General features: G+C 39.9%; 1 long non-coding RNA gene across 2 annotated transcripts in view; it reads left to right on the top strand.

Moving 5' to 3' along the window:
• The window catches only part of LOC125081374 (uncharacterized), a 78,238-nt gene that overhangs the window by 38,098 nt on the left and 13,306 nt on the right, over positions 1-26,834 (top strand). For both annotated transcript variants that reach the window (XR_007121662.1, XR_007121661.1), the window contains exons 3-4: positions 23,351-23,478; positions 24,343-24,770. This is a non-coding gene — a long non-coding RNA (uncharacterized LOC125081374). The remainder of the gene's footprint in view (positions 1-23,350; positions 23,479-24,342; positions 24,771-26,834) is intronic.

The raw sequence follows: 26,834 nt of genomic DNA on the forward strand, positions 1-26,834 counted from the left end.
CCCTTCTTTACTGTGAGGTCCTCTCACCTACAAAGCAGATGAAGACGCCCCCCAACTTGATCACCTAACCCAACATCTGACCAGGACTATTGGCCGGCCATACCTGGCAGGATAGACTGAGGCCAGATTCTGATGGAATTTGAACTCTAGGCCAAGGAGCTCCGATGGAATCCTTTAGACAAGTAGGTACCTTATGATCAGAGGTGTGCCTTATGAGAAGACCAGGTGACCCACTGCCCCCTCTTTTGTTTAGCACCTGATAAGAAGCAAGTGGTCACCTTCCTGCATTGGGGTCAAACTCTCTGGTGAAAGAGTCTCACAGATCAGATTGGTCTTTCTCACAAGTGTGGGAGGGCTGGTACCCTGACATTACCTTTGTCTTGGCAATAAGCACAAGGACAAGTGACCCACTGGTGAGAGCAGTGATTGGGCTTTCATAGCTCCAGAAAAACAGGAAACAGTTGGCCGGACCTTGCTGCCAATCCAGGAGAGAGGGCTTGGAGTGACTTGGAGAGAGGCATTTGGTGACTCCCTAGGGATAGGGTTCCTGTTCAAAGGCAGTGGTATTGCCTCTAAATCCATGATTGTTTTTTGTCTTCCCTGTGTATCTGTGAGGATTCTGGTGAGAAAGCACATCCAAACTGGGTACTCTGAATATATGACTATGTCCAAAGATGGAGCAGGGTAAAGGAAAATTCAAGAGGTGCTTGCAGCGCTTGGGGATGGTAGGACTTTGTCACCCCTAGACCACAAGGAATAAGGGGAGGAAGAAGTTTCCAGAACCAGGAGCCAGAGAATTTGTGTGGGACAGGATGCTTTACAAGATCAAGGACTTTGAGTTGATGGACAGTGCCCCTAGTGACCCCGCAGTGATGAGGGATTTGGGGAAATATAAATACCATGACTTCATTCTCCTTTCTCTGAGCTCTTTCAGATGCTCTCCAGTGGCCAAGCCCCACTGGAAACCAGAGGACAAGGGAGGCTGTTGAGTAGTCCATACAGCAAATCTCTTTAGGCAGAGAAAAGGGCAGAAGGGTAGAGGAGGTCTGAAGGGCCAAGTGGAAAACATCCAGCATATGCTGACCCCACTATAGAGGAAGAAAAACTTTTCCTCTATCCTGTTAGCTTCAGAATGTGGGGATTTGTGAATTAGCCTGACACAGGACAGACTAGCAGGAGAAAAGACAGATTTAATCACATACTTCAGGTAGTTCACAGTAAACTGTGGCAGTTAGAATTTGGGGCTTATATACCATTTTAATAGGGGAAGAGAAAGGGGAGAAGGGCATTTATGGGAAAACAAATGACTTTTTGAAGGTAAATGGACCTTGGGAGAAAAGATGGAAGACATGACAGTTTTATGACAATGTCCCCTTTCCAGTGATGAGTTAATGTTCTCTGGTTGCAAAAACTCCTGAGTAGAGAATATATGACATTTGAGTTCTTTTGATTTCTTTTGAGGGATTCTGCTTTTCAGCAGATAGGGGATTTTAGGTACTCAAATACCTTCTGCTCAAAGTAATTTTTATGATGCTGTGGCATCTTCTGGACTCCTCTACCACCAGAGGTAGCAGGGTCTATGAAGGACTGTAAGGAGACTAAAGTTTCCTATTTTCCTTCATACAGAGAAATGACCAGGGGACCTGCTTCAAGGGTGTGCTGTCCTGACCAGTCCTAGGCTATTCTGCATTATGGCTGAAGGACATCACACACCATTTCTACATAGCCCATGGAATATGACACATGGCCTTCCCCTTACTAGAAAGTCAGGGTCCTATTTGGGAATTTCAGGAAAGTTTACAGTGTCTAGGCCAGACTCTGGCTGGGGTAGAGAATTCTAGACCTCATTTTCTTCAGGGCTTGGGGAAAAAGTATGCAGAAATATGCAGAGCCCTTCTGCAACTAAGGAGAAAATTCTAGGCACACTCATAAAAGTTTCTGGAATTCAAGAAGAAAGTGAACTTCCCAGGTGGGGATGTGTGTGTGTGTTCTCCAGATGGGAGGAAGAGTAAAACAGTTAAGGTGATAGAATTTCCATTGTTAGATGCCTCTTGTTTGTCTATGAAATACACATGAAGGAGCTATACTGAGCCATGAATAGTGAAAACACTTGAGTGTTTTTCCACGTGTGAAAACGTTACCCTTTGAAAAATCCAGGGCCCCTCCCTGCACCACACATGTCGAATCCGGAGCTCAGCTGTTAGGAGCTCCTCACCTGCGCCAACAGCAAAAACAAAAGTGGTCCGGCACAGACATTGTTTAAAATGGGTGCGTTAAAAATACCATCTTGATTTCACAGATTGCTGGAACTGTGAGGCGGCGTCCTCATTTATGTACTCTGATGAAGGTACGTCTGGGAGAATGCACAAGTCAGTTAAAAGAGGTTCTCTAATTGGGTTATGCAACAGCAGCTTTAGAATCTCAGTGCTTTAAATTTCAAAGAACCAGCAACTTCTCTGAGCTCAAAGTACAACCAGGAAGAAGGCTTTAGGGCATCAAAAATGGAAGGGGCTGGCAGCTCCATCGAGGTGTGATTTTGATGGTGGCTTCCTCTGTAAGATGTGGTTTTAACAGGGCTGCTGTAGGGAGGCAGAGAGATCTGTTTATGGGTAAGTTTATCCTAAGTGCTGAGGAAAAAAGAAGCTTCCAGCATGTTGAAGAGAGAGATGCAAAGTCTCCAGAAGAAGACCTGGCCCTGGGGGTCTGTTCCCAGTTAAAGAAGCTGGTAACAGTCTTGGTTCAGGTTTATTTTAGAAACCAGGTGGGCTCTGCTCTAAAGCTGAACATGGCTCTTGCTTAGTCAAGTCCCAAAGACCTAAATCAGCTTCAAGAGCTTAGTCTTCCTTTTCAGAACACAGTCATTTTATGTCCCCAGGCAAACATTTACCAAAGCCCCCTTTACCTCAATCTTAGCAGCAATCTTAACTGCAATCTTAGCAGCCCACTAGCCATCTTCCCACTTGTTTGGCACAAGGTTGGCCTGGCCGGGTTCCATTCCAAGGCACAAGGCTAATAAGCTTGTCTAGGACTCACAGACCTTCTGAAATGGAAGACCGTGGCTGTAAACACAGTGGTACATCTGGCTCCAAACCAAACTGTCTCTTGTCTCTATTACTTATTTCTCTTACTACTTTCTGCTTTAGTCTCCCAACTGGCCTTCAAGAACTAGTCAGAGCTGTCAGTGTTTCTGAAGTGGTGGAGATTGGTGCTGAGGCGAGAAGGAAAAGGAAAGGTGTAAGAAAGATGGTCAATGTGGTGACCCCATAGGAAGAGAACCTCTCGTATATACTTCTGAAAAGTGGAACAGTTGGCAAACCACCCAGAAGTCAGGGAAAAGGATTGTAAAAAACAGAAGAAAGAGGAAAAATACTCAACATGTGTTGATTATGAATTTTAATTACTGAGTTATCTGTTCAGTCAAACAGACTGGGAAAGAAATGTGGGCAGGAAGAGCTCTATGAATGTTACAGATGATACAATTCTGTTTTTAGGAAATGCACAATTAGACTGTGTCTATACAACCCAAAGTAAAAGCAGATGTATCCGTCATCAGACTATTTTGATTAATGGGGAAATCTGGAGCTTAAATTATCTGGTTCCGCCAGCTATGTTGATCAAATGAACTGGATCATTGCCAGATCTCCATTTTCCTCAGTGGGGTGTAGACACAACTTTTTGGGTGAGGCTGTTTCAGAGACAGGACTCATTGTGTGAAGTAGCAGAATCAAAGTAGGGAGGAAAAAGTACCACAAAGCAAGTGATAATGATATTCTTACATTTGGATAACTGATATGAGAGGTCATAGACTTAGTTTACTTCCAAATCACACAGCCAACTCAGCAGGCCTCATGATCTCTGGTGTGCAGTCACACTCCTCATAATCTTCCTGAGAGATTGTTCTCCAATTAGGAAAAAGTTCTTCATGTTATTGGTCTGTGATGAGGGACTGAGTGGTTGGGCAGAAATAAAGGAGGAGATAAAAGGCCCTTCGACACCCAGGGTAAAACTCTCTCATGATAGCTCACTCCAGACAGGGGACTAGGGCCATAAGGATGGACCACTTCTGCCATCTTATTGACTGGACAAAAGCTCTCTCTTGATATGACAGACCACATCATCTGCCTTCCTAAGTTCCCATGGAACCACTCTGGTGTTTTTTTTTTTTTTCTTTTCCCCTTCTCTAGTACATATTTGTTGTTTATGTATGTTAGTCACTGCAGATTACGAGGTCGGGGTATTCTCTTACACACCAGGGCTCTTTTTAGGGCACACATCTTAAATGGCACCACTCTCTGAGCAAAGAGAATGATTTGAGTTAGGGGGATGCTGTTGAGCCAAATATCTTTTGAAATAAGGTCCTATTAAAATGTGGTTCCTTTAACATTAACTGACATAATGAACAGACTGAGATATGTATTATTGTAAAACAAGAGAGGCAAATTAAAAATAAAAAGGGGTAGACTCCTTAATTTCTCTTTCTTCTGTCTTGTTGTTGGTGTAGAGAAATGCAACTGATTTCTGTGCATTGATTTTATATCCTGACACTTTACTGAATTCCTGTACAAGTTCTAGCAGTTTTGGAGTGGAGTCTTTTGGGTTTTCCACATATAGTATCATATCATCTGCAAAGAGTGATAGTTTGACTTCTTCTTTGCCGATTTGGATGCCTTTAATTTCCTTTTGTTGTCTGATTGCTGAGGCTAGGACTTCTAGTACTATGTTGAATAGCAGTGGTGATAACGGACATCCCTGCTGTGTTCCTGACCTTAGCGGAAAAGCTTTCAGTTTTTCTCCATTGAGAATGATATTTGCAGTGGGTTTTTCATAGATGACTTTGATAATATTGAGGTATGTGCCCTCTATCCCTACACTTTGAAGAGTTTTGATCAGGAAGGGATGCTGTACTTTGTCAAATGCTTTTTCAGCATCTATGGAGAGTATCATATGGTTCTTGTTCTATCATATGATCTCCCTGATATGAGGGATAGGAGATGTAACATGGGGGGTTAAGGGGGTAGGAGAAGAGTAAATGAAACAAGATGGAATTGGGAGGGAGACAAACCATAAGTGACTCTTAATCTCACAAAACAAACTGAGGGTTGATGGGGGGGGGGGGGGGTGGGAGGGGGGTGGGATTATGGACACTGGGGAGGGTATGTGCTATGGTGAGTGCTGTGAAGTGTGTAAACCTGGTGATTCACAGACCTGTACCCCTGGGGATAAAAATATATTATATGTTTATAAAAAATAAAATTAATTAAAAAAAAATAAAATAAAAAGGGGTAACCCGCAGTAGAAATCATTACAGATCATGGGTGATAAGAAATGGCTAGGACAACCCAAATGATCATTATGTATTAAAGGATGAACAAATCATGGTCAAGGCATTCTATGGAATATCACTTCACCATAAAACAGAATGAAATGCAGATATTTGCTACAGCAGAGATGAATCTCAAAAACATGCTAAGTGAAAGAAGCCAGACCCAAAATATTACATAGTGTATGATTCCATTTATGTGAAATATCCACAACAGGTAAATCCATAAAGACAGGAAACATTGGTCATTCTAGGGAGCAGGGGGAGGAGAAATGGGGATTGACTACTTAATGAGTAGGAGAAATGTTCTGGAACTATATAGAGGTGCTGGTTGTACAACATTATGAATGTACTAGATGCTACTGAATTGTACACTTTAAAATGGCTAATTTTATATTATATAAATTTCACCTAAAAAAGTGGCTAGAAAGCAAACATGTTTGAATCATGCTATTTCCACGCATTCCCTTTCCTGATGAAGCGATACAGAGAGCTTAGGATCATTTTGGATATGGTTCTTATAGCCGAACTAGGTCAGTGCTTTAAAGAACCTGAGAGACCATTTCCTCCCACCCTTCATCTTGTGGATGAGAAATGATGTGGTAGTTTCACTGGAAGTTAGGAAGAGGGCCAGGCTGGTATCCAAGCTGCTTGATTCTTATGTCTGTGTCTAATCTAGGAATTCACACTGTGTCCTAAGAGTAGGTGATATAATAGTCTGAGATACCCACTCAAAGTGGTACAGAAAGTTTTACTAGCTTCTTTCCTGCTATGATTTGGACCAATGTATTAATAGGAATAATACTAGCAATAATAATAATAATAATAATAATAATAATAATAATAATAAACCAATACCAACATAAGTTTTGAGCTCTTATTAGATTCCAGATACTGGGTGAAAGAAACACTTTCTACTGAATATCTCATTTAATTTGCCCCAAACCCTAGGAAGTCACTGAGGAAACTGAGCTCCCAGGAAGGGTAAATAAATTTCCTCCAGATATTAGTGGTGGAGTTGGGGTTGGAACTATCTCTAGGTCTTACAGTGTTGATAACCAATACACTAGTGGGTTCTAAACTTTGTCTTTCACAAACTAATAAAATTCCCAGAAATGAACAGAAGGTAGTCATATTATATTTTGCCAAGTATAAACATTGAGTAACAAATAATAAAGGAAACAAACCCTAGTATTTCTTACCATTATGTAATCAAATAAAAAATATTTTCATCTTAAAAAGTAGAGGTGGGGTGAGCCTGGTGGTGGGTATTATGGAGGGCACATATTGCATGGAGCACTGGGTGTGGTGCGTAAACCATGAATTCTGAAACACTGAAAAGAAATTTAAAAATAAATAAAAATCAAAATAAAGTAGAAGGACCTAATCACAGAATAGAGAATGTCTTATAAAGTAGATCTGTTTCGTTTTATGATAAGTTCTTTAGCACAGTACGAGGAGCAAGTACTAAGGGAGTCTGAGTGACCTGTCTGTGCTCTTCCCCTGTTCTTTCAGACTTGCTTGGGCCTAGTCTTAAGCAAACCATTTCCACTTGACAATGGGTTGCTGCTGTGTACATCCATTTTTTCTGATTTGGTCAATCAAATAATACCCAGTGCATGACAGGTAATCACTTGATGTCCCATGGTCAGGTGTTTGGTCCCTACTAGGCTCAGTAGCAGGTCTGAATCTGCCTTTCTAATGGAGAATCATTGTTTCCAGAACATGGCATGGCTGTACCCCAAACAACCCCCAAGGGACGTGTTCTGCTCTGCTTGTAGTGGGGCTTTCCAGAGACTCCACTGAGTATCCCTATCTGACACAGATACTCCGGTCCAGTTGGATATGATTGGTCATAAAGTCCAAGTGCGTAAGTAGTTTGCATGGCAGCCTAGCTTTAACAGAAATTGACAGCCTCACAGGAGATTCAGAACTTGGGTCAGAGCAGCACACACCTATGTTGTTTCTAGAACCCAAAGAGGCCCAGCAAACCTTATGCCTCTTTGTGGACAGTGGGTCAGTTAAAACATCTGTCTCATACTGTAGAAGAGATATCCTGCCATGTCCCAGTCTATGTACCCTTGGAATCGTACCAATGTGGTAGACCCCTGAAATACTGTGGAGATTTTCTACCATACTCTGGCATGCTTATGTCTTTCTAAGACATCTGGGGTTCTAGCTACATCCCATTCTCAAGATCCAATTCACATAACGTCATTGATGAACGGGACCAGTGTGCTCTTCTGCAGAATATCAAGGCATTCAAGATCCCTCTGGACTGTTTTATGACAGAGGGCAAGAGAATGAGAAGAACCCTTATGAAGTATACAGTTGTCCCTTCCACTTGAAGGCAGTCTCTTCCTACTTAGCTTTCCTGAACTCTTCCCTGGCTTACTGGGGCTAATTGCATATGATTAAGCACTGCCATATGATTCCTACCACCCTGAGATTCCATTATTTCCATTGAAATCAGGAAGTTCAATGCCAGCTTCTACCCCTACCTCCTAATAATAACACCTCAGGGACTTTCAAAGATGTGGGTGCTTCTCTTGCCAATGCATTTCTAAGTGCCTTCACAAAGCATCATCCAGGTCTTCTTATGCAAATGTTTAGGGGATGATGATAATTTGAGCATTCATGATGGCAGCACATGCCATGAACTATTATGTATTAGTCAAGATCCTGGCAAGAAACGGATGACACACTTAAATGGGATAAAATTGAAAAGTTTAATAAAGGGAAGCAATCCTCAGGGGGCCTGAGTGGGCAAGAGGAGAAACTGTAGCTAGAAACTGGAAAGTGCTACATTTATGGGAAAAGGAGGCCTGCAAGAACTGTGACCTTAGGCAGAGAAACGCAGCCATTTCTCTGGTGCCAAAATGGTGCCAAAACCATATTCTGGCAATGAAGGGTAGGTGGCTCTCTCTTCCCCCACATTTCAATTAAGGTCCTCATCAGGACCTTTTGGGATTTCCCTTTGGTTAAACCCAACTAGAAGCCAGAGAGCAAGAGCCCCTCTGTGGAGGTGAGACTGCTGGACAGAGCAGAGTAGAGAGTGGATCTAGAGGGGCAAATGAAGAAGACCCAGCACTTAGGCTGCATTCTAGAGTCACTGAGAGTTAATGGAAACTTTCTTTCTTCCAAGTTTTTATTTAAAGTCTAGTTAGTTAACATACTGTATAATATTTCAGTGTAAAGTTTCAGGTGTAGAATTTAGTGATTCAACATTTAACATACAACACTGAAACACCCAGTGCTCATCACAAGTGCCCTCCTGAATCCCCATCACCTATTTCACCCATTCCCCTGCTCACCTCCCCTCTGGCAACCATTAGTTGGTTTTCTATCACTACAAATCTATTTCCTGGTTTTCATCTCTTTCCCCCACCCCGCCATGTTCATTTGTTTTCTTTCTTAAATTCTACATGTGAGTGAACCATATGGTGTTTGTCTTTCTTCTCTGACTTATTTCACTTAGCATGGTATACTCCAGCTCATTTAACAACACTGCAAATGGCAAAAATTCATTTGTTTTGATGGCTGAGTAATATTCCATTGTATATATATACACCACATCTTTATCCATTCATCAGTCGGTGGACGTTTGGGCCTGATAACCAATAGTTTGGCTATTGTTGTTAATCCTCCTATAAACATTGGGATGCATGCATCCCTTTGGATCAGTATTTTTTTATCCTTTGGGTAAATACTGAGTAGTACAATTGCTGGATCCTAAAGTAATTCTATTTTTTAACTTTTTGAGGAAACTCTGTACTGTTTTCCAGAGTGGCTGCTATAGCCATGCAGGGAAATTTGTATTTCTCTGATGCTGTGTAATGTTGAGCATCTTTTCATGTGTCTATTGACCATCTGTATGTCTTCTTTGGAAAAATGTCTATTCATGTCTTCTGCCTATTTTTTAACTAGATTATTTATTTTGGGGGTGTTGAGTTTTATAGGTTCTTCATATATACTAACCCTTTATCAGATATGTAATTTGCAAATATCTTCTCCTGTCCTGAAGGTTGCCTTTTAGTTTTGTTGATTATTTCCTTTGCTGTGCAGAAGCTTTTTATTTTTTTTTATTTTTTAAGATTTTATTTATTCATTTATTTATTTTAGAGAGAGAAAGCGAGAGAGTGAGTGGGGGGGACAGATAGAGGGGGAGGCAGAGGGAGGGGAAAAGAATCTCAAGTAGACTCCACACTGAATGCAAATCCCCAAGCATAGCTCCATCTCTCCACCTGAACAGGACCTGAGCCAACACCAAGAGTTAGATGCTCAACTGCTTGACCCACCCAGGTGCCCTGAAGCTTTTTATTTCAATGATGTTCCAATACTTTGTTTTTGCTTTTGTTTCCCTTGCTTCAAGAGACATGTGAGAAGTTGCTATGGCCAATGTCAAAGAGGTTACCACGTGGCGACTTTTTGAGTTGAGACATAATTTTTTGGACTATGTTTCAGGGTAGTGGTAACATGTGGTTGAATTTTGGGTAGTTTTAAGAAGAATATCTGCTGGAGTCCGACAGTTGGAATGCTCATGACACTCAGGTGTTGCAAGGAGAATGGAAAGGATGGTAAAGATGCTTGGAAAGAAAATATTTAGTGTATACAAGTCTTTCATGCCAATCAGATGATGCAGAGTTGCTGTGTGAATACTAGAGCTTCCATCTGACGCTATATTAGTGAACCCAGTCAGGAGGCTGTGAGGACTGCATGCAGCAGCAGATTGCCTCCGAGTTCTGCTTTTGAAGTTAGAAAGCCAAATAGATGTGAAGAGCATTTGGTCTATCCTCATTTCTATGCACATAGAGAGCTCATATTAATATCAAAGGAAGTCAGTTGTGTATGTGAAGGAGAAATAATTTACTTTGGGGTTCTTATTCGTCAAACCCCATCAGGACTTTCTTCTTCTTGCTCATGAAAATGACAGAATTCAATTTAAAAGCTTTGACAGCCTGTGATGAAATTTGGTTCCAGGAGTGGTAGCAATAATAATAATAATAATAATAATAATATCTAATATTTATGGCATACTTAGAATGATCTAGGCAATGCACTTTGCCTTATTAGTCACTGACAACAAACCTAGGAGATGGTATTCTTTATCATCCCCATGTCTCAAATGACGAAACAGAGACTTAGCTAAATTAAATATAAGCTCACACAGTGAGGAAGAGACAAAGTTGGTTCTCTAAGGCAGAACTGGTCAGCTCTGAAGGCTTTACTCTTAATAACTCTTATTCTCTGTCATATCTTGATAAAATTTACCCTGATCTTTATCTGTTGCCTTTTAATTGTGTATGCTTGTGCAGGTGTGTATTCAGTACCTTTAAAACTTTGGCTATCCAATGCTGCCATTAAATTCAAGTTTTAAAAAATTGATAATTAATATAATTAATTTTCTATGGGATGAGAAATTGACCAGACTCTGTCTGAGTTATTTGTTATAGTGAACAAAATAATTATTGCCGATATTAACCAAGCACTTACTTTGGACCAGGCACTGTTTTAAGTGCTTTACATGTATTATCTCATTTTATCCTCACAACGAATTCTAGGAGAGAGATACTAATAGGGTCTTCTGATATTTAGCAATAATTAACAAGGTGGGAAAATTGCCTTCAGATGGAAAGAGCGTATTAACACTTATTTTACTATTTTCACATAAAATGACTCTTTGAAAGCAGCATTTTGTCAGGATCAGTCAATTCCCTATTCATACTTTCAGGTCCATTCATTCATCCATTCATTCATTCAAAAAATACTGGCAGCTAATATTTATTCCTTATAACGGGTCTATTCTCAGTAATGGGACACACTCATGGGTAAGGCGACCTCCGCTTTGGAGATGCCTCCTTCTTAGCAGGGGAAGAACTGAGGCCCATCTACATGCCACCAAACTCCCAGTCCTGGAGAAAAGTGAGTGAAAGAAACTGGATGAATCCAATCTTGATTGAGGAAGAGATACAATAACGTTTTCTTAACCTTTGAGATTAAATTGAGTTTAGGTTGATAACACAGCACTCTGAGTATGCTGCATTGTCCTAATAAAGTACAGGATTTTGGCTCTCCTGACCTCTAGCTCTAATAAAATTCCAGCTTTCCTGCCCCACTCAGAGGTCCAGAAAATGAACCCCATTCAAATGTGATCTTTAAATGGGACTACTTTTACTGGAAAGAAGTTACTTTTCTTTGAGAAGAAAATAATATTATTATATACCAATGTCTATTCTACCATTTAATGTGAGAACTACATATAATTATTTGAATAATCATTGGGAAGTGGCAAATGCCATTAAGTCACCCCCATGAGCAGGGACCACTAGGTAACACTATGAAAATACTTGTGTTGTTTTCCTCCTTTAGGAAGAAACAGAAAGAAATGAAAAGAAGTGAAAATCTCTTCTACACATTAGATTAATATATTTTAATACTCAGTGTGGATCAGAACGTGTGACCCATCATACTGATTATAAAATGTCAATGGCCAGGAAAAGTTTAGCTTGGAAAACTTGCTACATCTATAATGTACACTGCAAACTATTTGTGCAAATCATTGCTTTGATACAGCATCAAACTTATCCAGGAAGAAGTCACAGTTCGTCAGAGAACAGGTTTTCCATCTGATTTGTGCCCAGAACATGTAAAAAACATAGCAGATTGCATGCTGCATTGACTAGGGAACATACATATGCATTTAAATCACTTATGTTTTACTTTTTTTATGGGGCATTGGTGAATTGTATTCCTTTTGCATTTGTAATTAGAAGGCGGAACAGATGTGATGGCTTTGTTTAAAGGGATATGTCCATTAAAATAACCTATATTATCAAGTAATTGTTTCTTTCGCAAGGGAGTCTGTCCGTTGTGATACCATTTTTGAGCTATTTAAATAGATGATGGAGAAAATCTGGTATCTTCAAGAAATGTTGATTGATTATGGATGTCAGAAATTTTTGTGATGAGGTTCAACTATTTTTATAAATTTGTTCTTTTTATTTTCTTCTTTCTATCTAGATATGCAACATCATCAAAGAAACATTCATTCTTTCCAACCTCACTTTTTGTCCTCAAACTGAGATAAATTATCAAACCTATCTGTATTTCAAAAGACACCAAGACTTTTATTTTAATAAGCTGTAGTACAGTAAAACTGAATATTCAACTAGCACACACTTGGTGATCAAATATAGTTGATATTAGCCTTGGCTCTTTGTTTGAACCTAAATAAAATGTGGATTTTTATTTTGATCAATAATAGCTTTCTGGAGATCTACAGTTATGCTTGATTTAGGCAGACTGTGACAGCCCATGCAATAGCTGGCAGACAATTCTTTAATATATGAACTCGACTGACCCAATTACCCATCTCCCACCACCAATGCAAACGGCCTCTCCAGCAAACCTTTTTGCCATTTTATTCTTGTAACATCAGTGCACTTATGATAAAAATTTAACTTAGTCTTTGTAGAACAGATGCATGTTAATTTCTTGTACCGCTATAATTAAACACCTCTGCCTTCAAGTCACCAATGCTGGTAGACACATCGTCAAGTTCAAAGTTGCCATTTGTTTTTAAAAGGAGAATTAAAATCAGAAACACTGTATGGCCTGTACACTGCTGAAAAAGATAGTATGGTTTCACACAAATTTCATTTAGGATATATTATTGCCAAAAATACTCCTCGTTGATATAAAACATTCAGAAAGGCTTCATACAGGAAGAAATGGTGGTATCGATCATGGTATGATTATGATGTTCAATCTAATAACTTGCACTTTCATCTCTGAGCCCCAGGGGCACCAGTATTATGCCCTAGGAGGCGGATGGAGAGCAAATCCTTTCAAACTCCTGTAACCAGATCCTGGAGATGGTCAGCATGGTTATATAATTGAACACTAGCAAGTGTATTTTGAGGCTTGCTTCTCTTGGCTTGGTGGTTTTGTAGGGGGGAAATTTTTTTCCTCAGCCCTTTTAGGTCCATCCCTGGATGGATCTGAAAATGAAATTGACAAGGACAGATTAACAGAAGAAAAGCACACAAATTTATTAAATCCAAGTTTTGTGTGACACAGGAAATTTCATAAGGAAATGACGACCCAAGAAAGAGTTGGGCCTGAGTATATTTATGCTAGGTTGGATGAAGAGTGGACAGCCATGTAGGAATATAGGTTAAGGAGTACAAAGGGAGTATAGTAAGCTGGGGGGAAATTTAGCAAGGCCTATTTGTTAAGATGGCGTTTTCAACGATAAGGTGCTTCTTTCACCCAGGTGTAGAGAGGTCTCCTTTCCTGTGAAGGTTTTATGACCTGATTGGTGAGAAGGGTGGAGAAAGACCAAAATGACTTTCCGGCATCTGCTGTTTCCTCAGATTCCTTCAGCCTAAAATATTCAGAATGCCAAGGTGCCAGATTTAGGGGGAACATGCCCTAAACCCCACTGGTTTGGATTTATTAAAAAAACAGAACAGCCAGCTTTTTGGTTTTGCTGTTGAGATTTATCTCCATTCCATTTTTCCTTGTTATACTCAGTCCTGGCTCTGGTTTTCTATTTCTGTAATAAACTTATTGAATTTACACTGTTGACTGTACCTTTCATATCTTATTTGGAAGGAGATACATAGACATAAATAGGTCAATGATTGTGAATTAATTTGACCAAACAAATAAAAACTTTATTTTTTTTTTACTAGCCAATGATTTTCCATTTGCAAAAGAGAAATACTGATAAATTTTCTTCAGCTGCATTATATAATCTGTGTTTCCTATACATCCATATTTCATAAATGCTTTAAAGGTTTATTCAAAAATTCCAATTAAGTGGTTGTTGGCAAATGATTGATAGATACAATTAGCAAAGATGGTACAATAGGAATAATAAACTCAATTTATTAAATTGATATTCTATTGGTTAGTTAATTATTTCTGGATATCAGATAAACAAACACTCAGGAAGGATGTTAGAAAGCCTCTTTGTGGAATAGCTTTCAATATGATAGAAATCCGTCTGTTTGAGTTTATTTAGGTATAATCCTATCTGAATCTTTGACTTTTAAGGGTCATTTCTAAAGCTTTTATTTGATTGTTTACTTAGACTAGTTTCATGTTAAAATTTAACATTCATTAGAAAGTAAAGTAGATGTCATTACTATGATCTTCAAAATAAAAAAGTTGAACTCTCCCAGATTTGTAAGTTAATTTTAAACTAATTGATATTAAGTGTAAATTGCCTTTATTCTATAATAGCCAAAAATGCACAGAAGGCTCAGTATGCTATAAAGCTTACAACTGCTCATAAATCCCCTCCTATAAAATATCATTATCTCTTTCAAGCCCAGGGGTTTGGGGAATGACAAGGAAGAGTTTAAAGACAGTTCTCTAATCAATGGGAAAACTCTCTTTTGGGGCCTGTGAGTTCTCAGCACACCTCTTCATGTGCATCACCTTCATACTGTGAGCCCCTAACAACTATGTTCATAGCATGGGGCAGATTCTGTCCCTCTGCCCATTGCAGATTGGATGGACACTAGGCAGTCCCTGAATATGGTTATAAGTGGGGATATATTTCTAAATGTAAATGCCCTGGGCAACCTTATTCAGAAAAAAATCAGAGAAGAGGCCAGACAATGTGCCAGAGAAAGGAGTTTTATAACCTTTGATATTTATATCAATTGATGTTATCATTGATGGAATGAACATATGACAAGCCAATGTTTAGTAACGTAAACTCCATGGAGTTCTTTGATTTAAATTCCGCCTCTTGGGAGAAAGAGGTAAGGTTGGATTGCTTCTAAGATAAATATTCTATGAGCCAGTATTTGAATATATGTTTCTTCAAATTTTATGAAAACACATTTATTCCATTAAAGGAAATTTTGAGATAAGTAATAGCTGGTAGTCATGAGATAGCTTGATTTTTTATATTTCTATTTAGATTTACTATAGCTGAGAAGAAATTGAGATTCCTGTTTTCTGATGATGCAAGTAAAAATGGATCTACTTTATTATTTACAACCAGAGAAACCCTTTCATCTGTTCCATTGAAAATTTTAATCATTTAAAAAAGAGGATACAAGAAGAGGATTTTTTTTTCAAGGTTCTAGAACAACTACCATAGCTAAGTAGAGGTTTTCTGCCAGGTAGAAGCCCTCCTTCTAGCTCTCCAAAGAATGCATCACTTGCTTTTCTTTTGACTTGTCTCCCGTAAAGGCCCTCTGTGGGCTTTGCCCAAATTTCTCTTCTCTTTTTCTATTATTTCGCTGGCAATTTAATCTCTTCTCATGGCTTTAGTGATGATCCAAACTTCCAAACTTATAGCTTCACCCTTACTTTTAGGACTGTAAAAGTCTCAAGCATACATAGAAGCAAACTTTTCCAAAAGGGAATATGTTCTACATTTCCAAAAAAATACTGTGTGTCGATAGGACATGTGTGTGTACATATATATATGTCTATTCATTGTGTATTTCCGACCCATTTCAAATTGCTGGTCCTCAGTAGCTCTAAAGCTGCACTGGTCATCATCCTCCCTACACCTGTTTTGCCACTCTCTTCCTACTTCCGTAGTTATGCATCATCCCATCCCTCCGGACCATAAAAATCAGAACCTTCCAGTCATCACTCAATTCTTCAGTTCTTCTTCCTCCCCCTGCCTCCCACTGCAAATCCATCTCTTGGGTCCTGATTATTTTACCTGTTCTGTGTTTGTCTCTTCTGAGCCTTCTCTACCCCCTCACTGTACTCTGTTGCCTTGGGTTGCCAGCTTGTCAGCCCCAACTCAAAACGCCTCTCTCTTGCAACTGACCATCACATCACATCCAGGTTAACCATTTTCAAGCACAACTGTGATTTTGTTACAGTGCTTTCCTTTGCATTCAGCCTAAAAATCCAAGCTTGTTATGTTGGTTCTAACCTGCATTCAGTCTTTCTTCCCCTCTGTCCAGCTGGCACCTCTACTTTTCCACAGTCCTGTGCTTGACATGTGAAAAGCAGCCAGCTACTCCAGCCCTGTGTGCCCATCTTCTACTCCAAAGGCCATTATCAAGTCACCTCAATAGAGCTTTCTCCAAGGCTTCCAGCTGGAAGGATACTTCCAGTGCTCTGGTCAAGGCAACATGCTTTTTTCTTTTACCTATAATATTACGTTACTCCAAAGACAAGGCAGCTCAAATAACAGAAATGTATTTTCTCACAGACTTGGAGGCTAGATGTACCAGATCAAAGTGCAGGCAGGGTTGGTTTCCTCTGAAGCTTCTCAACTGGGCTTGCAAGTGGCTGTCTCTTCCCTGCATCTTCACGTCTTCACCTGCTCTTCCTTCTGTGTGTGTCTCTGTCCTAATCCCTTCTTCTTAAAAGGATATCCATCATATTGGATTAAGTCCTATCCTAATGACCTCATTTTAACTTAATTACCTCTCCAGAGAGCCTATATCTAAATACAGTCACATTCTTAGGTACTGGGGGTTTGGGCTTCAACATATGAAGTTTAGGGGGATGCAGTTCAACCCCTAACATGGGGGCTTTTGCAGCCTGTCTCACTTTAGACACTGCATTCTAGCCTTTTTGTGTGTACACATCATAAATTTCCTAACGTATTCCTCGTATGAGGGGGCAGTCCACATTTTCTCCATGACATATATGTGTGTGTGTGTGTTTGTGTATGTGTAAATATATATATATATATTTTTTGAATAGAGAAGACAATGCACAGCATTTTATTCAAGTTAATCCATTTCATTATAACCTGCCATATCGTTGGTGTCACCATTAATATTACTGTTATTACTATTTCTCTTTTGAGAAGACCATGCTTTTAAAAAAGTCTGGGTTGGATTTCCATGATGTTTAGCTCTATGATTAAAAATCTTATTCCTTACCAAAAGGCAACCCTTCATCATAAGAGAAACAGAAAAGACTGAGATTTAGTTGTATAAATTGATCTCCCCCAGAAAGAATTCATAGTCCATAATCTTTCAGGGTTGTATTTCTACTTGGGGCTTCTTTTTTGGGAGAGGGGACTGTCTCTTATAGATGTTTGTTTAAAACAGAGAACATCATCTACTGCATCATAGAAGGAAAATAAGGTCTATTCCCTAGATAACATGCAGATGGTCCTCCAGGAAAGGAATCTGTAAGGGCTCCTAGGTGACAGTCATTCTGCCAAGGTCAGGGGACAGAGTCAGTGACCCTCCTGCTCTGGCAAGTCAGTAGTAAAAAAGTCTAACCAGGTGAGTGGGAGAGGTAGTAACTAGCTTCCAGTTAGAATCTCTATCCAGTAACGTCTGTGTTTGAGTAAGCTGGAGCTGGAGGGAGACATTACAGATTCTGGAGAAAATGACTAAAAATAGGCATGTGTGAAAAAGATACAGGTTTCCTTCCAGGGGACCCACAGAAATGGGGACAACCAGTCAAAGGCAGCCCTGTGCTTTTCTTTGAGAGAAGAATAAACTAAGTGGGTTCTGAAGTTTTCATTGAACAACTGGAATGATACTGAACAAGTGGAAAGTTTATTCAGAGTTTCCATCCATGGTTCAGAAAACACTGAGAGAACTCCTGTGTGCCCAGCAAAGGGACAGGTGCTGGAAAACCATCAAACTGTCTAAGATGTGATCTTGACTGGAAGGAGCCATCTAGCAGTGGCCATCAGACCCCTGCGCACCACAGAGTGCTGTCCTTGGGGCCGCGTGGAGGAAAGACGGCTTCTGGCTGGCCCCATCAAGGACGGCATTCCTCCATCCTCTCTTCTTGGTACTCAGCGTGTCCTCTGTGCCTCTAGGTTACTGCTCAGCCTGGCCCATTCCAGGCACTTGCTTACCTTCCTTACCTTTCTTGGTGGTGGAGGTGGAGAAATGGAAGTTTGAGAGAATAAGATCCTGTCTCAGAGGTGCCTGGTGTGGAACTGATGTGTCGTGGAAGTGTCATTCTGCCTTGGTTCAGAGAGATGGAAAAAATTGGGGGAAAGGAGGGCTAAGATGGGGTGTAAGGGTATGGTGTCTTAGACAGAAGGTGGGAGCAAAGTTATGCCAACAAGCAGTTTAAGTACACAGTTTAAACCAGGTGATAGAAAGAGCACCAACACTGCCAAGTACTTCAAGAAGGTAGCTGGAAGCTTTTGGCCAAGTAGGTGAGTCTGCAGAACTGGGAAGGTTAAATCCTTTCTTGTCATCTAGTCAAGCTCATCCAGAATGCATGAAAGAATAACGAATAACTAGAGGGTCTTCAATTTCTGGAAAGTAGAAAGATCAAGTAAACTCAGCATCTCCCCTGCTCCCAAAACAGTGAAGTCAAATGTCAAAAGTGTAGAGAAAGCTTTTGGATATCTTCTTTAAGTGTGTTTTTGGTATTTTTGGTCAGTAAGCAATCAAGATGGAGAGAGATGCTATCCCAAAGATGAAAGTTGGTAGAACAAGAAGTAGTTGAGCCCAAGCATTCGTGATGCCTTTAGACTTACACAAAACCATGGCTAACGCCCATATGAATCAGCCAGGCAAGCCAGTGGCCTCTGTGCAGAAGTGTGTTGGTGATGGTCTACTTATCCTGAGTGAAGGGGCCCAGGGACCCTAGGCTCTGATCAGGGATACTCTAAGGCCAGAAGATAACACACTATAATACCCGAAGAAAGTGCCCCTCTGGAAGTATGCCTTACCACCTGCCACTCTCCCAATTGTTGTAGCACATGCCCAAGAAAGCTCCATGACAAATTTCTATATAAACCCCAGAAACACTGAATACAGTACCTTGCATATAGGGGATATGTGATACATTTTTAAGATGATTTTAAAAATTAGAATTTTTGAAGATACATCTGGTATGTAAGCAAGAACTACAGCAGACAAATAGATTTGGTTAGGTGTCAATTATTTGGATAATTCTTGCAAATACAGCTACTAAGAAATAGGAAGAATTTTAGCCAGGATTTTGCACATTGTTAGCATTAATTATACTAACTAACTAACTAATGTCTGCGTATTCTGCCCAAGGGGCAGAAGGAGTTCCCTAAAAGAAACTATTTCAGGGGCCCCTGGGTGGCTCAGTCAGCTAAGTGTCCGACTCTTGATTTTGGCTCAGGTCATGATCTTGGAGTTTGAGATTGAGCCCCACATTGGGCTCTGCACTGGGCATGGAGTCTGCTTAAGATTCTCTCTCTCTCTTCCTCTCCTTTTGCCCCTCTCCCACCTATAAAAAAACTATTAGTAAATTAAAAACTCAATAATAAGAAGACTTCATTTTTCCTGAGCCTAGCTTATGTACCAGGGACTGTTTCAAGAACTTTTCAATTATTAACTCCATAAACAATCACAACAACTCTGTGGAGTAGAAACTATTATTGTCCTCATTTGAACATGACAAAACCAAGGAACAAAATGCTGAAGCAATGTGCCCAAAGTCACATCAATGACAGTAAGTGGTAGAACCAGGCTTTCAATCTTTGTAAATCTGTTATCGGAATGCAGGTTCTGAGATCCTGTAGTATGTTAACTTAGTCTTTTGATCAATTGTAAGTTTCTCTAAATTATTACCAAAAAATGGTTCAAATATCTCTGACTGAGAACATTAACTCCCAAGGGTACAGTAGAGTTCCAGGCCCTTCTTAAGACTTTGGAAGTATGTATACAACATAAAGACTTTTTTTAAAAAGTTACATTCATTAGCATAGGCAAGCAAATTAAGCAAGTCAGGCCTGGGAGTGGATTCTTTGGTCTCAATTATCTGGATAGCATTTCACAATGATCATTGCCAAATGTCATATTCAAAGTGTTACCAAACAGGCCCAGACTATAAAAAGACTCAGTTTTGTCTCATGGCCAATCTTTCTAGTATAGAAATTCAACTCTAGCATATAATTACAAATTGATACATTGCTATGATGGATGGAGGATTCCTCATAACTACTGAAATATTTGATAAATACAGATCAGTGACTAAAGTGACACAGATAATTAAAGATGGGCTGGTGGACAACACTTTTAAGATCAACATATATGGATCTTCTGAGATATTGATCCACTTTGCCCTTGTAAAATTTGAATAAAAATACCACAGAATGAAGAAAAGTCAATTGGTGCATACTATTCCTTCTGACTCTTGCAGATGTCTATATTAGGACAATTATCCAAGTCAAAATAGTGAGACATAGAGAGAGAGGGAGAGGAAGAGAGGGAGAGAGAAAACTTTTAGGCTCCTGTCAGTGAGAAGTCCTAGACAAGTTGACCTGATATCAACTTTCTGATTCTCTCTTCCTCTTTCTCTCTCCCTCTTTCTCCTCTGCTTCCCTCTATGTCGGTTTCTCTCAGAAAAATCTCGCTGCTCACAGCAGTCAAGATCCATAGACCCTCCCTATTCATCATTTTAGAAGGAGAAAGAACCTTTTCCCTCTGACATATTTAACCCTCTCTCAGGACTCCAGGCACCCACCGCCCCATGAAAAGGACAGGGTGGGGAGATGCAGCCTCCTCAGGACAGCCGCATGGCAGGTGGGGAGGAAGTGCAGATCCAAAGAAGGAGAAGCACAGGTGAAGCAGAAGAGGAACAGATGCCTCCTGCAACTGCTCAACTATTTACAAACAAAATCTATTTAACCTCCTTCTTGGGAGTATTCCCCATTTTTTTAAAACTCAAAATACATCCAAGTAGAAAAGGTAATCCTCTTAAAAGATAGGAAGTCCATCCTTAATACCCTGCAATACGATACAATGAAATGAAGCTGAGAGGGCCGGGTTGTACTTGGTGATGAAAGTAAATCCTGAGATCTTACAAGAATATTAAGTGTTGCGTATATTTTGGCCTTCCAAAGATGAGTTTTTGAAGAGTAGTAGTGGTAATCAGGTATATTAGAACACTTGAAAGCTTTGGGGTAAAACAAACAATTTGGATATGTTTTCTGGCTCCAATCTTGCTCCTGCTGCTCACTTATTGGAAATTTTCACTTCTTTCTTTTTTATGGAGCAAGGGGCTTAAATTCTTTGGGTGTTGCTTTGTTCACTTGTCAAATGAGGATAATTATACCTTTCTTGGTTGACAGATGCAAAGATTAAGGAGATGATGCCCATGAAACACAATGATGTAGTAGATCCTCAATAAATGGCAGTTTTCCAGCACAATATATCTCCTCAGCACAGTGAGATTTGAGTCCCTGTTTTCCTTATTAGCCATTTTTTCTGACTTAAAAGCATACAACACAAATACAAATGGAACCAAAAGTAGTTTGCTCAGGTAGTATGGAATAGGAGCAGAATTAATAATAAATTACACTCACTGTATCTCTGGTAATGAAAAAGACAAGCGTATAAAAAAAATTAATTACATCTTGTTATATGTCAGAAATCCCGTAGAAAGGAAAGACAGAGCTGGACACCCACTGAGTCACAATCATGGCATGGCAAGCGTTTTGAAAAGAGAATATTATACGTCACATTGTCACCATCGTTCTGTCAGTCATTGGTGACTGCGGCCATATGAGGCCCAGAACCCTGCCCAGCTGCTCAGCACAGCATCCAAACCAAAGAACAGAGCAAGATCTCATGTTTGACCCATTATTTTAAAGATCGAAATAATAGTTTCCTTTCATAGTGCAGAAATGGGTTGAATACTTTGTAGCTTTGGATTTTGTGTTCCAATTTTAAAGATGACACAACCTGTCATCTCTTATTTATGCTCTTATTTCTCAAAAATAGGTTACTGGTAGCTGAAATATGTTTTTGGATATATCTGAAAAATAGTCCCTTCTACTTGCAAAATGACAAGCCTCTCTTATAATCCTACGAAAAAATAGTTAAGGGAAAGTTCAATAGTGTTAGTTTTATGTAGCTGTCACTCCTTTGGGCCCATAATTAGGTTAAACGACAGGTATGGGATTTTCATCAGAAGAAATCTCTGGAAGTTTGATGAAAAACAGGAAAAAAAAAACCCTGAATTAATTTACACAGCCTAACATATGATCATAATTTGGGGGGGATGTGACTTGCTGCTGGTAAATTTTAGAAAAATCCACACATATTATTTTAACTGAAATATAGTCTCATGAATGTACATGGTTGTGTGGTTAAGTGTTTATGGGAACTTCTCAGTTTTTGCTGTTCGGCCTGCTTTCAAAATATTCAAATATATTTGGCTTTTGTAACTTTGCTAATTAAACCTTCTAAAACAGATGGAATTATAGAAATTACAGGGTTTAAAATATCATTTTAATTGGTTGACGATCTATGTGACACATAGTGCCATTCATACTGTATAAAATATATACGGATGGCTCGAAAGAGATAGCATACCAATTAATTTTTCTTTAACTCTCAATTAAATCATGTTGTCTTCCTTATTTAATCCCCTTTCCATTAGCTGGGCTCTAAGCTGGCCTGATCAACCCTAACTGAAGATATAGGTTATAACCTGCAACAGTATCAGTGAGTTCTTTTAGGATGACTGATGGTGGTGTGTGTGGGGGTAGAATCTGAATTTACCTTCTTTCCAAAGAAAATAAATGACCTTAAGAGAGATCTTTAAAATGCATATGGCAGTCCCCTGAGTGATGCATTGGTCAATCTTTCTTCTTTTAATATGACTGTCTAATGTACACAGGCAACCATAGTCCTCTGATTTTCTGCAAGTCTTGATTTCAAGTATTCTATTCTACTGTCTCACTAAGAACACTTGCATTTATCAGATTTATCAGATTTACATGTCCAGATTTTTGAGTTGAGATGGAAGTAATAATCGCTACACATAGATTTTTGAAAGATTTCTATAGGCTGCTTCGTACGTGTCTATGCGCCTTAAGATCAAGAATCTGGTTGAATAAAGCTCACTCCGACTCACAAAGATTCTAATTTTGAGGCCCATAACGAAAGTCTCAATTAAATAAACCTGCTTTGCCCAACAAAATAATGTGCAGATTTGAAAAATACTATGCTACAATTTTTTTGGCTACTGTTGGCTAACAAAATTAAACCCAACCGTTTCTTTCAAATATCTCAATTTGCCATTTAGATGTGATTTTAAACACACTATTCCCCTTTGTTGCCATGGTTACAGGTTTGGGCCCTCATGGGTGACAGAAAAGTCTCACAGTACTGGTTCCTGTTTGAACACACATGTTCGCTGGGTCTCGCCTTGCAGCGGGAAGACAGAGAAGGCTGGAATCACCGCATTCCCACAGCAAGGTAAACCCATGTATCAAATGACACTCAGAGCTGGGGAAATCGCCCACAGCAGGGACAGATTACCTCTTACAGTCACTATGGAGAACGATTCGAATTCTGGCTTTAATGATCCCAGATAGACCCCTTCTCCTCCCCACCAATGTGACACTTTGCAGACATTTTATATATCAAGGAAATATTTAACTGAAATGCGCTTCCGAGGATGCCTACCGAGCTGGCTCTAGGCATCTTCCAACGTTGCAGGGGTCAATTAAAAGAACCAATCAACTGTTTTTAAAACTTTAAAATATTAAAAAAAAAAGTGGGGGGAAAAGAAAGTGGACAAAAAGTAATGTTAAATAGCATGGAGCATGACTAATGGCGCTAGCATGTTAAAATCATTGGGAAAATGTCCTTGGAAGACAAATGAATTTTCAGCAGAATAATTAACTTAATTAACAAATTTGCATGCATATTCATCAGGCTATTGAAGTCTTTCCAGCCCAGCTTGATGAGCGTTGGTGTAATAATTGTCTCATTTACATTCTGCAATCTACTACAATTTAGGGCATGCAAAAAAAGCCGACCTCTTCCCTTTGACTTTCTTTAGGACCCACATACTCCTAATAACACAACCATCACCCACTCAGTGGCCTTAAGTTCTGGCCTTTGGAAAGAACCCCCAGAGAGAGTTGACAGTGGGTTTCCCCATCCCCCAGCCTTCCTCCTCTTTCTTCTTTTATTTTTTTTTCCTTTTGGCCCAGGTTCTCTGTTTTTGCCTCTGCTTGCTCTCCTGGGTAAATCTTGGCACCAGTTCTGACTTCAAATCTCCTGGGTCGCCAGACTGCATCATGTAAAAATTGCCATTTCCCTCTATCTCTGCAGGGCAATCTTTAAAGGCAGTAAGGTGTGACGCTCCAGACTGGCAGCTTGGCAAGACGGAGCCCATGGATACCAGCACACGGGAATCTGGACCGTTCACTCTGACAGCAGTCAGCACTGGGAACAAAAGGAATGGAGGGAAAAAAGCGCAAATGTATTTTTACATATTGTAGGCATATGGCCACAAGACCAGCAGAAATATATTTAATTACCAATTGCGCGCATTGAGGAGAAAAACACTAGGAAGGAAAAAAAAACTGTGTACACAGCAATATTATTCTACTTTAACTTTTCACCTCCTTTTTTTTTTTAAATTGAAGATAAAAGGGATGTGGATTAGAATGGAAAAGGGTTATCTATTGGAATCCTATGAAAGGTGATGAGGGTTTTTCATGCGCCTTCCTCAATAGCGTAACATTGTGGTGGGAAATGTAAGTTTTCTTGTAATGATTTTAGTTATAAAATAATTTTACTAAGGTATTTTTTGAGGGAAGGCCCGGGGGGAGACCTAATTTTCACTGTAACAATTAGACAATTTTACCATTCTGTTGAAACTATACTTCCAATGTTACGCATTAGTTTAGGCCTTCACCATGGACAAACAACCCTTGTAAAATTATAGTCCTGTTCCTTCCTATGAAATCAGAGCAGTTCAACCCACATGTATTGCCTGCTTCCTGTCTGTCAGGCACTGTGCTAGCCAATGGAGGGAAAGGGATGAATCAGATATAGTCCCTGTACTCCAGGAGCTCACAATCTAAGATAGGAGACAAATACATAGATGCATAATTATAATAGTAAATTATTGATATTATAACTATAATTATAATACACTAATAAAACAGCTGTAATGTGATGAGGTAGGTATACTGATCCAGGGGCCACAGAGACCTATTCTCATGTCAGCCTGGGAGTCAGTCACCCAGAAAGTCCAGGGAGGTGACTTCCTCTTGGAGGAGTTAATGAAAAGGAGATTTTGGCCTGGGTAAAGTGTAGGTAGGTGGTCCCACGGTATCCCTCATACTGTCGATCCTGTTCCATCAGTCACAAACCTGGTGCAAAACTGTATGTGAGTAAGTCAGAACATCCCGCTCCCCTAATCTCCACCATCTGGGGCTGGAGCTCAGAGCTATGTCCCCAGAGAGTCTGTGCCCAGTGGGTCACAAGTATGCTCTGAGAAATGCTGGAGAGTGACAACCATAGCAGGTTGTAGCGGTAGCAGCCCCAAGATTGGCGTCGTGCTGGGGGACTTGGCTGAATGACCCACTGGTGGCCATGGACTCTAGTCAGGAAGAGAGAGCTCAAGGATCAGAGCAGGAAAATATGTCCCAACAAACTAGTGGTCAGGCATCGAGTCTCCCAGCCATGACTGATGATACCTGGCAGGTGTGCCCATCAGGCTGACATTTTCTCCCTGGTCTCTGAGGCGTTCATTGGAAAGACAGGTATAGAAAGGGCTCCAACCCTGAGGAGTGTAGAGTTGCAATAATTGTCAGAAGCTAGACCCACTTTCACTGGAGCAAGTTTGGTTTATTTTGGGAATTGGCCTTGGAGAGGTTAACACTTAAGGAAAAGGCCAAGGTCACTACATGGATCAAATGGATCCATTTTCTTGTACAGGAGTTGTACTGACTTAGTTATTTGTGAGCTCAAGTGGCACTAAGTGGCAGAGTTTAGAGTTTTTCAAAAGCCAAACTCAATGTTTTTAATCACTCTGCCCCATCATCTATATTGAAATTATTCTTTAAGAGGCCACATACTGGCCACAAACCCACAGGGTACCAGACTGCGGGTTTGGCCACTTTATTCACCATGTGGGGTTTGGGGCTTCAATTTCTTATCCAGTAGGAAAACAACAACAACAACAACAACAACAACAAAAACTAGTCCAAACAATTAGGTAGTACAGGGAGCTAGCTAGATCAGATTTTGACTGTACCTGGAATAACATATTCCAAATAACCTTCCCATTGCCTAAGTAAGTCCACACTACTGTTTCTTAATTTGGTTGAAATAGGCAAGTTTCATTGATTCCATGAACCTTAAAGTGAAGTTACCACCAGGTTGTGTAGACAGTACATGGTAACTTTTAAAATTTGCAGAGCAAAGTAAGAATGACACTACCACAAGTCTAGAACAATGCCTTGGTAAATTAGACACTTACTTTTAAGTTCATAAAATTCATGGCACCAAATATGTTTATATTCCATCTCCCAGAAACATATGGAATGTTCTTTAAGGAAACATAATTCTTTAAAATTAAGAGACAAAGGGATTTTTTTAAACAAAAGAAGTTAAATTTGATTAGAAATACATGGGGCGCCTGGGTGGCTCAGTGGGTTAAGCCGCTGCCTTCGGCTCAGGTCATGATCTCAGGGTCCTGGGATCGAGCCCCACATCGGGCTCTCTGCTCAGCAGGGAGCCTGCTTCCCTCTCTCTCTCTCTGCCTGCCTCTCTGCCTACTTATGATCTCTGTCAAATAAATAAATAAAATC

This window comes from Lutra lutra, chromosome 11 (assembly GCF_902655055.1).
Source record: "Lutra lutra chromosome 11, mLutLut1.2, whole genome shotgun sequence".
Classification (NCBI taxonomy): domain Eukaryota; kingdom Metazoa; phylum Chordata; class Mammalia; order Carnivora; family Mustelidae; genus Lutra; species Lutra lutra.